Genomic DNA, 12827 nt, shown 5'->3' on the forward strand with positions numbered 1-12827 from the left:
AGGGGCTGTTCCTCTATCCTGGTCCTATTAGATCTCTCGGCGGCGTTCGATACCATCGACCATGGTATCCTGTTGCACCGGCTGGAGGGGCTGGGAGTCAGGGGCACCGTTTTACGGTGGTTTGGCTCCTACCTCTCTGACCGGATGCAACGTGTGTTGGCAGGGGAGCAGAGATCGACCCGGAGGTCACTCACATGTGGGGTGCCTCAGGGGTCGGTGCTCTCGCCTCTCCTGTTCAACACATACATGAAACCGCTGGGCGAGATCATCCGTGGCTTTGGGGTGGGATATCATCTGTATGCTGATGATACTCAGCTATACATTTCCACCCCGAACCACCCCAATGAGGCCGTCGAAAGGATGTCCCGGTGTTTGGAGGCCGTACGGGTCTGGATGGATGACAACCGACTAAAACTCAACCCTTCCAAGACGGAGTGGCTGTGGCTTCCGGCCTCCCGGTTCAACCAGTTGCTTCCATCTCTGGCCATCGGGGGCGTGCAACTGGCCCCCATGGAACAGGTGCGCAATTTGGGCGTCCTCCTAGATGCCCGGCTGTCCATGGATGACCATGTAACAGCCGTGGCAAGGGGGGCGTTCCATCAGGTTCGCCTGATGCGCCAATTGCGCCCCTTATTGGACCGGGATGCCCTATGCACAGTCACCCATGCGCTAGTGACGTCTCGCCTGGACTACTGCAATGCTCTCTACATGGGGCTTCCCTTGAGATGCACTCGGAGACTGCAGTTGGTCCAGAACGCGGCCGCGCGGGTGATTATGGGGAGGACTAGATACTCCCCTGTAACACCTCTCCTGCGCGAGCTGCACTGGCTTCCTGTAGTCTACCGAGTGCGTTTCAAGGTTTTGATTATGATCTTTAAAGCGCTTCATGGCACAGGGCCTAGTTACATGCAGGATCGCATCCTGCCCCATACATCCCTACGACCAATCCGCTCACACAGAGAGGGACTTCTTCGGGTGCCGTCCGCCAAACAGTGTCGGGGGGCGACACCCAGGAGCAGAGCCTTCTCTGTGACGGGCCCAGCCCTGTGGAATGACCTCCCCCGTGACATCAGGACTACTTCCGATCTCCGCTCCTTCCGTGTACAGCTGAAGACCCACCTCTTTCAATTATCTGGCCTGGCTCAACCGTAAACTTTTCTTACTCCTCCTGACAGTTCTTTTAAATTTTAAAAACCTTAAATTTTAAATTGTGTTTTACAATTGGGGTATTTTTAATGGTGACTTTTAATTGTCCAATGTGATGTAATTTGTTACCTCCTCCGTGTATGTATGTCCTGTATATATGTATGTTTATGTGTTGTATATGTTTTATATGCTCCACTGTACGCCGCCCCGAGTCCTGTCTGGAAATGAGCGGCTAATAAATTTAAATTTATTATTATTATTATTTATAAAGCTCTTCCAAAGAGGGGAGGGGGCAACCAAGGACCCTCTGGGCACCTCCCTTCCAGCTGATCTTTATTTATTTATTTATTTATTTATTTATTTGACTTATCAGTCGCCCCCTCTCCGCAAAGGGACTCGGGGCGACGTACAATCAAAAACAAATATACAGATGTGGCATGGAGGAGGTGACATCAATGCTTAACAAATAAGATTCCAATAAAAAGCCACTAGGTTAAAATAAATAACAATAAATGAAAACAGTTTAAATAATTTAAAACCCCAAAATTTACATTTACCATAATTAAAATTGCCAGGGAGGTTAGAAAGTTCTAGTCTAAGCCAGGCCGGCTAGTTGGAACAGGTGGGTCTTGAGTTTCGTGCGGAAGGAGCGGAGATCGGTCGTTATCCTGATGTCTGGGGGGAGGTCATTCCAGAGGGCTGGGCCCATCACAGAGAAGGCCCTACTCCTGGGCGCCGCCCTCTGACACTGTCTGGTGGACGGCACCCGGAGGAGTCCCTCTCTGTGAGAGCGAATTGGTCGCAGGGATGTATGGGGCAGAATGCGATCCCGCCAATAGCTAGGTCCTGTGCCATGGAGCGCTTTAAAGATGGTAACTAACGCCTTGAAGCGCACCCGGTAGACAACAGGGAGCCAGTGCAGCTCGCGCAGGAGAGGTATTATATGGGAGAACCTCGTTCTCCCCATAATTGCCCGCGCAGCCGCATTCTGGACCAGTTGCAGTCTCCGGGTGCATCTCAAGGGGAGCCCCATGTAGAGAGCATTACAGTAGTCCAGGCGGGACATCACCAGCGCATGAGTGACTGTGCGGAGGGCATCCCGGTCCAATAGGGGGCGCAATTGGTGCACCAGGCGAACCTGGTGGAACGCCCCCCTTGCCACGGCTGCCACATGGTCTTCCATAGACAGCCGGGCGTCTAGGAGGACACCCAAATTGCGCGCCCGCTCCACGGGGGCCAGTTGCTCGCCCCCGATGGCCAGCAATGGAATCCACTGGTTGAACCGGGGGGCCGGTAGCCACAGCCACTCCGTCTTGGAGGGGTTGAGTCTGAGTCTGTTGTCTCCCATCCAGACCCGTACGGCTTCCAAACACCGGGACATCACTTCGACGGCCTCGTTGGGGTGGTTTGGGGTGGAAATGTACAGCTGTGTATCATCAGCGTACAGGTGGTATCCCACCCCAAAACCATGGATGATCTCGCCCAGTGGCTTCATATATGTGTTGAACAGGAGAGGCGAGAGGACCGACCCCTGTGGCACCCCACAAGTGAGTGGCCTCAGGGTCGACCTCTGCTCCCCTGCCAACACACATTGCTTCTGGTCAGAGAGGTAGGAGCAGAACCACCGCAAAACGGTGCCCCGGACCCCCAACCCCTCCAGCCGGCGCAGTAGGATACCATGGTTGATGGTATCAAAAGCCGCTGAGAGGTCTAATAGGACCAGGATAGAGGAACAACCCCTATCTCTGGCCCTCCAGAGATCATCCACCAACGCGACCAAGGCCGTCTCTGTGCTGTGCCCGGGCCGGAAGGTGGACTGGCGCGGGTCTAGATAATCAGATTCCTCCAGGTGACGTGGGAACTTCTGAGCCACCACGCTCTCTACAACCTTCGTTAAAAAAGGAAGGTTGGAGACAGGACGATAATTTGCTAGCTCCATTGGGTCCAGAGAAGGCTTCTTGAGCAAGGGCCTCACAACCGCCTCTTTCAAGGCAGCTGACAGGAAACCCTCACTCAATGAAGCGTTCACAAGTCCCAATAGCCAGCCTTGTGTAACCTCCCAGGATGCCAGTACAAGCCAGGAGGGACACGGGTCCAATAAACACGTGGTGGCTCGCAGTCGCCCACGCAACCTGTCGAAATCCTCGGTGGCAACAGAGTCAAACTCCTCCCAGCATGGTCTCTCAAGACTTGCCTCGGACGTCCCCCCTGGAACACTGAAGGGGGCCCATTCCCTCCGGATTTGAGCGATTTTATCCTGCAGGTATTCCCCAAATTCCTCTGCCCTGCCCTGCAAAGGGGGCTCCCGCTGCCCCTGTGACAAGAGGGAGCGGTTCACCCGAAACAGGGCGGCAGGGCGGTTCTCTCCGGACGCAATAAGAGTGGCACAATATCGACGTTTGGCCACTCTTAATGCCACAAGGTAAGTCCTTAAGTAGGTTCTTACCTGTGTTCGGTCAAATTCGGAGCGAGAGGATCTCCATCTGCTCTCTAGGCATCTCTTGTGGCGTTTTATCGCCCTTAGCTCCTCGTTAAACCAGGGAGCCAGGGCGGTTCGTTGCCACCGGAGAGGCCGCAAAGGCGCAACCCGGTCTAAGGCCCCGGCAGCCGCACTATTCCATGTAGCCACCAAGTCCTCCATCCGGGAGCGGGTCAGGTCCACAGGAAGTGGCCCAAGCGCCGTCTGGAACCTATCCGGTTCCATCAGACGCCTGGGGCGGAACCATCTAGGACAATCTGGTTCCGCCTCCCCGCGGCGGGGGGTAGCGCCAGGGAAATCGAGCCGGAGAAGTGTGTGATCTGACCATGACAGCGGCGTGATAGCTAGATCCCCTACTCCTAGATCACTCATCCACTGGTCGGAGACAAACACAAGATCCAGTGTGTGGCCTCCCTCGTGCGTGGGGCCCTGAATTACTTGAGTCAGATCCATGGCTGCCATGGAAGCCATGAACTCCCGAACTGCCTTGGATGCTTCTCCCATCGACGGCAGGTTGAAATCCCCCATAACTAAGAGTTTGGGGGTCTCAACCGCCATCTCAGTGATCCGCTCGAGGAGTTCGGGCAGGGCCGCTGATGTATAGTGAGGAGCCAAGTATACAATCAGCAGGCCCAGCTGTCTCCCTGGGCCCCATCTCACGCCCAGAGACTCACACCCGGATATCTGCGGCACAGTGAATTCTCTCGGTTCCAGATTCTCCCGTATAATTACCGCTACCCCACCACCCCTGCCCTGGGCCCGTGGTTGGTGGAATACACAGTAGCCTGGTGGGCACATTTCCACGAGGGGCAAACCTCCCTCATGGCCCAACCAGGTTTCCGTTATTCCCGTGAGGTCCGGCTCCCCCTCTGAGATCAGATCGTTGATGAGGGGGGCCTTGTTAACCACGGACCTCGCGTTACACAACATCAGCCTCAGGCCCTGGCTCTGTAGAACCTGACCACCTAGAATGTGGGGGTTGGTACAAATGACCGGGCATGTCCAACGACCACGGTCTCCCAACCGACTACACGTTTTTCGACTGTCCTCGCGCCTGCCCCTTTGGGGAAAGGGAGGAAGCATGAAGATAATTCTTATATCGTGAAGGACCACGAAGGGACGTTGTGGAAACAGGACCTAGCAGGGAGATTTTGGAAACAGAAAAAGCCAGGACAATTTAATTAGAGAGAGAGGAAGCCATGAGAAGGTCCCAGAGCCACAGGTAATAATAATAATAATATAATATATTTATTGCTTAGCCGCACCCTCTCCCGAAGGACTCGGGGCGGCGTACAATGAAACATATGAAATAAATATGTGGACAAAACAAACATATAACAGAGACATATACCGAGACACACACAAGGAGGAGGTCGGCTGATAAATAAAAACAATTAAAATACGGTATTTAAAAACCCCTAGATAATTAAATATAATTAAATATAATGCCAATGGAGAAGGGTGGTGGCCACCATCAGTCATCCACGATGTCTAGGACATCTCCACACTTGGTTGAATTCCGGCAGAAATTGAAGCATGTAGAGTAGGGCAGATGCCAAGAGCTGAACACTCCCCTGGGGGCAGATCTAACGTCCTCCAAAAAAATTCTCCTTATTATCCACATAGATGGACCATTGAATCAAAGCCTTCAGGAAAATATCTGGATCCCACATAGTCTCTTCCCATGGGTCGTGATCGCCTTTGGAAACCATGCAATGTTTGTCAACTTAGTTTGTTAAGCCAGGAAGGGGGCTGAGCCCTGGTCCCCTCCTCATATCTGTTACAGGGAGGCCTCTCAACGTTCAGCCATCAATGAGCCCAGCGTTATCGGCTGTAAGTTGCGTCAGTCAAAAACCAGGTCACCCTGGTTCCCTGATCGATTTTATGACCTTTGAATGAATTAAGGGAGTCTTTCAAAAATACACATTTTTAAATTATGATATATTTATTTATTTATTTATTTATTTATTTATTTATTTATTTATTTATTTATTTATTTATTATTCATGCTTCTAGACCGCCCCCTCTCCCAAAAGGGACTCGGGGCGGTGTACAGTCCATGCAAAATATATCAAAATACAATAAAAATTGAATATGTACAGTTGGAATGGAGGAGGTTAAAAATGGAATTAAAAGAACTGTACAAAGCAATATATATAAATATAGGATTTTGAACCCCTAAAACACACACAATAAGTTAAAAACAATACCCCTAAAATAACCAGTTAATACATTTGCCAGGAGGGACAGTTGTAATTATGCCAGGCCTGCTAATCGGAACAGGTGAGTCTTCAATTTTTGCCGGAAGGAGCGGAGGTCAGTAGTGGTTCTAATGTCGGGGGGGAGGTCATTCCAGAGGGTTGGGCCCATCACAGAGAAGGCCCTACTCCTTGGTGTCGCCCGTTGGCATTGCCTAGTGGACGGCACCAGGAGAAGTCCCTCTCTGTGTGAGCGAATTGGCCGCAGGGATGTATGTGGGAGGATGCGATCCCGCAAGTAACTAGGTCCCGTGCCATGGAGCGCTTTAAAGATGGTAATCAGCACCTTGAAATGCACCCGAAAAACCACAGGTAGCCAGTGCAGCTCGCGCAGGAGAGGTGTTACGTGGGAGTACCTTGTACTCCCCATCACAGCCCGCGCGGCTGCGTTCTGAACTAACTGCAGTCTCCGGGCGCGTCCCAAGGGCAGCCCCATGTAGAGAGCGTTGCAGTAATCCAGGCGGGACGTCACCAACGCGTGAGTGACCGTGCGTAGGGCATCCCGGTCCAGTAGGGGGCGCAATTGGCACACCAGGCGAACCTGGTGGAACGCCCCCCTCGCCACGGCTGCCACATGGTCATCCATTGACAGCCGGGCATCAAGGAGGACGCCCAAATTGCGCGCCCGTTCCACAGGGGGCAATTGTTCGCCCCCTATGGCCAGCGATGGAATCAGCTGGCTGAACCGAGGTGCCGGTAGCCACAGCCACTCAGTCTTGGAGGGGTTGAGTTTAAGTCTGTTGTCCCCCATCCAGACCCCGACGGCTTCCAAACACCGGGGCATCACTTCGACAGCCTCGTTGGGGTGGTTTGGGGTTGAAATATACAGCTGGGTATCATCAGCGTAGAAGTGACACTCAACCCCAAAACCACGGATGATCTCACCCAGCGGCTTCACATATGTGTTGAACAGGAGAGGCGAGAGGACCGACCCCTGTGGCACTCCACAAGTGAGTGGCCTCGGGGTCGACCTCTGTCCCCCTGTCAACACACATTGCTTCCGGTCGGAGAGGTAGGAGCCGAACCACCGCAGAACGGTACCTCCGACTCCTATCCCCTCCAACCGGCGCAATAGGATACCATGGTCGATGGTATCAAAAGCCGCCGAGAGGTCTAATAGGACCAGGATAAACAACCTCTATCTCTGGCCCTCCAGAGATCATCGACCAACGCGACCAAGGCTGTCTCTGTGCTGTGCCCGGGTCGGAAGCCGGACTGGCGTGAGTCTAGATACTCGGATTCGTCAAGGTGTTGTGGAAACTGCTGCGCCACCACATTCTCGACAACCTTCGCTAAAAACGGAAGGTTGGAGACTGGACGATAGTTAGCTAGCTCCATTGGGTCGATTCATTCATGTGACTTTTATAGGCGAAATAGAATACAAATACAATCCATTCATGTGACTTTTATAGGCGAAATAGAATACAAAAAGAAGTCTAGAATAGAGCTGGAAGGGACCTTGGAGGTCTTCTAGTCCAGCCCCTGCTAAAGTAGGAGACACTATTGTTAGATCGGGTAAAGGAAGACACAAAACGCTAGCGATAACAGCTCTTTATCGAAGTACGTGCAAACATCCACTGAGGAGATGGTCGGCCAGCTCCCCTTTATAAATTGAAGCTGTCCAGCCTCTCAGCCAATCAGGTGCTCCTCTGTTCCCACCGGCAACAGAGGATCTGAGTGGAGACTTCTATTGTTTAGCTGCAATAGCGGGGGGGGGGGGGGAGGATCTAACACCCCTCCCCTCTAGGATGGAACATTCAAACTGGTAACATAGTCCCGTAAGTAGGCAGGCCTTTGCGTTGCCCGGCTGGACCTGCACAGTTCAGTTTGCTGGTTGCCCTCACGCAGGTTGGACGGACATGACGCTTCTTCGGACCTGCCTGGTGGAACCTCCTGGAAACTTTCACAGGCCCCAGCTGGAACTTCTGGTGGTGGTTCTGCCCAGCCCACATCGCCGTCAGATAAGTCCCGTGATGCATCCGGAACAGTCGGGAGGTGGTGCTGCTCGAGTTGTGGAGGAATCATTGTTGGTTGTCAGAGTGGGGAGTTGGTTATTTGGCCCCGGAGTTGGTCGATGTGCCTCCTCCAATGTCGTCCGTCCTCGAGTCTTACCGAGTAGGATCTCGGGCCGGTGATGCCAACGATGGTCGCAGGTATCCACAGAACCCCCCCCCCCCCGTGTAATTGTGCGTGTATACCGGGATGCCTATGCTGAATGACCTGACTTTGCTCATGGAATCTGGGGGTCTTTCTGTGGAATAGTTGGGGTGTAGCTGGTCCAGGTGGGACCTGAGACGGCGGCCCATGAGCGTTTGGGCTTCTTCCAGTAGTGGCTCTGGGTGAGATGTGTTGTATTAGCAGGTAGTGGTCTATTTGTGTTTGACAGTCGCCCGGGCCCATCCTGTTGAGGGCTTCCTTTGCGGATCTCACCATATGCTCCACCTGGCCATTGGAAGCCGGATGAAACAATGCGACCAGGGCATGTTGGAATCCTTGTGCCGCAAAGAACTCCTCAAAACCCCTGGCCATGAATTGTGGGCCATTGTCTGACACTAGCACGTCGGGGAAACTGTGAGTTGCGAACAGCTTCCGTAGCGCCTTGATGACTGTGACTGTGGTAGTGGATGTCATCAGGACTACCTCTAGCGACTTGGAGAATGCGTCCACAATTATGAGGAAGGTTTGGCTGTGGACTGTTCTGGCAAAGTCTATATGTATTCTAAGCCACGGTGCTTGTGGCCACTCCCACTCTTTTGCGGGCACCTCTGGGGGAGCTGGTCTGGATTCCTGGCAGGGTGTGCATGTGGCCACCCATTCCTGTATGTCTCTGTCAATGTTGGGCCACCACACATAACTCCTTGCCAGTGCCTTCATCTTGACTATCCTTGGGTGCCCCATGTGAAGCGCCTCCAAAACGGCTATTTGTAGATGTTTAGGAATGACCACCTGGTCCCCCCATAGCAGACCACCCTTGATTGCCGACAATTCGTCAGTCTTCAAAACATACATTTTATATTCCAGCCCAACCGGCCCTTTGAGCCACCCCCTCCACACCCAGTTCAGATTCTGTTTTATGATGGAGTCCTTTGTGGAGTGGCATGCGACGTCACAGGAGGAGACGGGTCCAGAGTCCAGACAGTCAAGCAGGAGCACCACGGTCTCAGGGGTGGGGTCATCCAGCAGTTCTGGTAGGTAGCAGCGGCTCAATGCGTCAGCATGTCCTAGTGTGGTGCCTGGGTGGTGGCTGAGCTGATAGGAATAGGCCACCAGGAAAATAGTCCATCAGGTCATTCGGGGGGAGAGTGACACCGGAGTGGGGCGTTCTCTGACCAACAGTCCCAGTAGAAGCTTCTGATCAGTAATTAGGTCAAAGTCCCTGCTGTACAGATATTTGTGGAACCGCTTGACTCCCACCCCTGCAACCAGGGCTTCGCGGTCCAACTGGCTGTAGTTCCATTCCGTCGTGGACAGTGTCCTTGAGTACAACGCGATGGGGGCTTCCTTACCATTCAGCATCCAATGGCTCAGGACAGCACTGACACCGAAGGGGGAGGCGTCGCAGGTCAGAACCAAGGGCAGGGTCTGGCTGTATTCCACAAGGAAAGAGTCTGCGGATAACAATGCTTTCATGGCGGCAAATGCTTTGGCCTCGGCTTTGCCCCATGTCCACTCTGCGTTCTTTGCCAGCAGCTGGTGTAGAAATTCAGCAGCTGTCACCTTCTGGTTTAAAAACACGATATAGAAGTTAAGGAGCCCAAGGAACGTCTGCAGCTCAGTCTGATTCTTCGGTGTGGGGGCTTCCTTAATAGCTTTTATTTTTTGGTTAGTTGGGTGAATTCCCAAACCATCGATCACATAACCCAGGAATTCCACTTTTGGTACATTTATTTTACATTTTTCTCTTTTGAAACGGAGGCCCTTGTCTCTGATTCTGCTTAGGATGGCGCATACTTGTTTTAAAAGTTGCGCTTCATTTGCGGCTGATACCAGTATGTCATCAAAATAGGGGACGACTCTGGGTATCCCATGCAAAAGGTGCTCCATGATACTTTGGAACAGTCCAGGGGCGATACTTACTCCAAATTGCAGGCGGTTACATTTGAACGCCCCCCTGTGCGTCACGATGGTCTGGGCCTCTGCAGTAGCGTCATCTACTGGCAGCTGCTGGTACGCCTGCACCAAATCAAGTTTTGCATAGATCTTTCCTGGACCGAGGGAGTGTAACAGATGCTGTACTACTGGTACCGGGTATGCGCTTTGTTGCAATCCTTTGCTGAGTGTGCATTTATAGTCAGCGCATATTCTGATAGACCCATCAGGCTTAAGGTGGGTCACGATCGGCATTTCCCAACAGGCGTGAACGATTGGTTCGAGGATGCCCTGGCTTACCAATTCATCGATTTCTCTGTCAATTTTTGGACAGAGAACGAAAGGTACTCTCCTGGGCTTAAGTTGAATTGGAGCTATGCTTGGGTCTAAGCTAAATGAAATTGGGTTCCCCTTGTACTCACTCAGACTGGAGGCGAAAATGTCCTCAAACTCCTTAAATATGGTTTCGGCGGCGCTCCCAGTGGCGGCGACGGCTGGCCCTTCTCTGGTCTGCTGCTCGTCCATGGCGTTGACTTCAGCCATGACCATTCCCAAAGCCTGAAACCAGTCCAGTCCAAAAAGGCTTTGTAAGTCATCCCTGACTATGATCGTGTGTAGGTTCTTACTGATCTTTTTTTAAAAAAAAATTTATTGGTTTTTAATTACTTGGCTCTTTTTGTCCATTGGACTTTGTTCTTTTTCTGCCTAATTGCCTTCCGATCCCATCCTCGTCGCCAATGTTAGATCGGGTAAGGGAAGACACAAAAAGCTAGCGATAGCAGCTCTTTATTGAAGTATGTGCTAACATCCACTGAGGAGATGGTCGGCCAGCTCCCCTTTTTAAATGGAAGCTGTCCAGCCTCTCAGCCAATCAGGTGCTCCTCTGTTCCCGCCAGCAACAGAGGACCTGAGTGGAGACTTCTATTGTTTAGCCGCAATATCGGAGGTGGGGGGAAGTATCTAACTCCTATTGTATTTTTTTGAGTATAAGACGCATCATTTTCCCCTCAAAAAAGAGTCTGAAAATCTGGGTGCTTCTTATACATCGAATACAGCATTTTTTGCCTCCCGAACCCCGGCCCTTCACCAAAATGGCTGTGAATACCCTTATGGAGGCTTTTAGAGAGCTCCTGGGGGCTGGGGAGGGCAGAAATGAGCAAACAACAGGCCACTTTTTGTCCCCCAGCCCCCAGCAGCACCCTATAAGGCTATGCATGCAATTTTTTTGACAAAAAACGGACGCGTTTTTGGCTCATTTTTTGGCTCCCCCAAGCCCCCAGAAGCACTCTGCAAGCCCCCCCCCAGGCTATTCATGCCTTTTCTGGGGAAAATGGGACCTTTTTTCGTGAGCTTTGCAGAGTGCAGAAAGTTTTTTTTCCTTTTGGAAAGCTCTAACTCAGCGATGGCGAACCTTTTTTGGCTTGCGTGCCACAAGTGGGGGGAGCACAGGGGGTCGTGTGTGGGCGTGCCACACCCATAATGCAATGCATGACCCTCCAGTGCGCATGTGCACACAATGCGCCACACCCCATTTTTACGTGCTTTTTTCGCCCTCCCCAGGCTCCAGAGGCTTTATAGGAGCCTGGGGAGGAGGGAAAGAGCCTCCCCTGCCCCCCCGGAGGCCCTCTGGAGGCTTCAGGGACCGTCCGGAGGCCTTGCGTGCCCTGACAAATGGCCTCATGTGCCACCTGTGGAACGCGTGCCATAGGTTCGCCATCACTGCTCTAACTGATTGATGAGAAATACATTGATTAAGTGCTGTGCCAGCAGAAACACCTACCTATATACTGTATTTCTCTCTCTCTCTCTTTCTCTCTCTCTATCCCTCTACCTACCTACCTACACTCACACACACACTCTCTTTCCCTACCTATTGCATTTCTCTTTCATTCTCTATCCCTTTACCTATCTACCTACCTACACTCACACACACACTCTCTTTCCCTACCTATTGCATTTCTCTTTCATTCTCTATCCCTTTACCTACCTACCTACCTACCTACCTACCTACCTAACTAACTAACTACTCTCTCTCTCCCTACTTATCTACTTTATTTCTCTCTCTTTCTCTCTCTCTATCCCTCTACCTGCCTACACACACACTCTCTCTCCCTACCTACCTACTGTATTTCTCTCACTCTCACTATCTCTCTTTCTCTCTCTCTATCCCTTTACCTACCTGCCTGCCTGCCTGCCTGCCTGCCTGCCTGCCTGCCTGCCTGCCTGCCTGCCTGCCTGCCTGCCTGCCTATCTATCTATCTATCTATCTATCTATCTATCTATCTATCTATCTATCTATCTATCTATCTATCTATCTATCTATCTATCTATCATCTACCTACCTACCTACCTACCTACCTACCTACCTACCTACCTACCTACCTACCTGACTAACTAACTAACTAACTAACTACTCTCTCTCTCTCCCTACTTATCTACTTTATTTCTCTCTCTCTCTCTCTCTCTCTCTCTCTCTCTCTCTCTCTCCCTCTCCCTACCTACACACACACACTCTCTCTCCCTACCTACCTACTGTATTTCACTCACTCTCGCTATCTCTCTTTCTCTCTCTCTATCCCTTTACCTACCTACCTACCTACCTATCTATCTACCTACCTACCTAATTACTCTCTCTCTCCCTACCTATCTACTGTATTTCTCTCTCTCTATTTCACTCTCTCTATCCCTCTACCTACCAACCTGCCGACTCTCTCTCTCTCTCTCTCTCTCTCTCTCTCTCTCCCTACCTATCTACTATATTTCTCTCTATCTCTTTCAATTTCTCTCTCTCTATCCCACTACCTACCTACACACACTCTCTCTATTTCTCTCTCTCTTTCTCTTCCTTTCTCTGC

Source organism: Natrix helvetica (genome assembly GCF_964273705.1).
Source record: "Natrix helvetica genome assembly, chromosome: 2".
Taxonomy (NCBI): Eukaryota; Metazoa; Chordata; class Lepidosauria; order Squamata; family Natricidae; genus Natrix; species Natrix helvetica.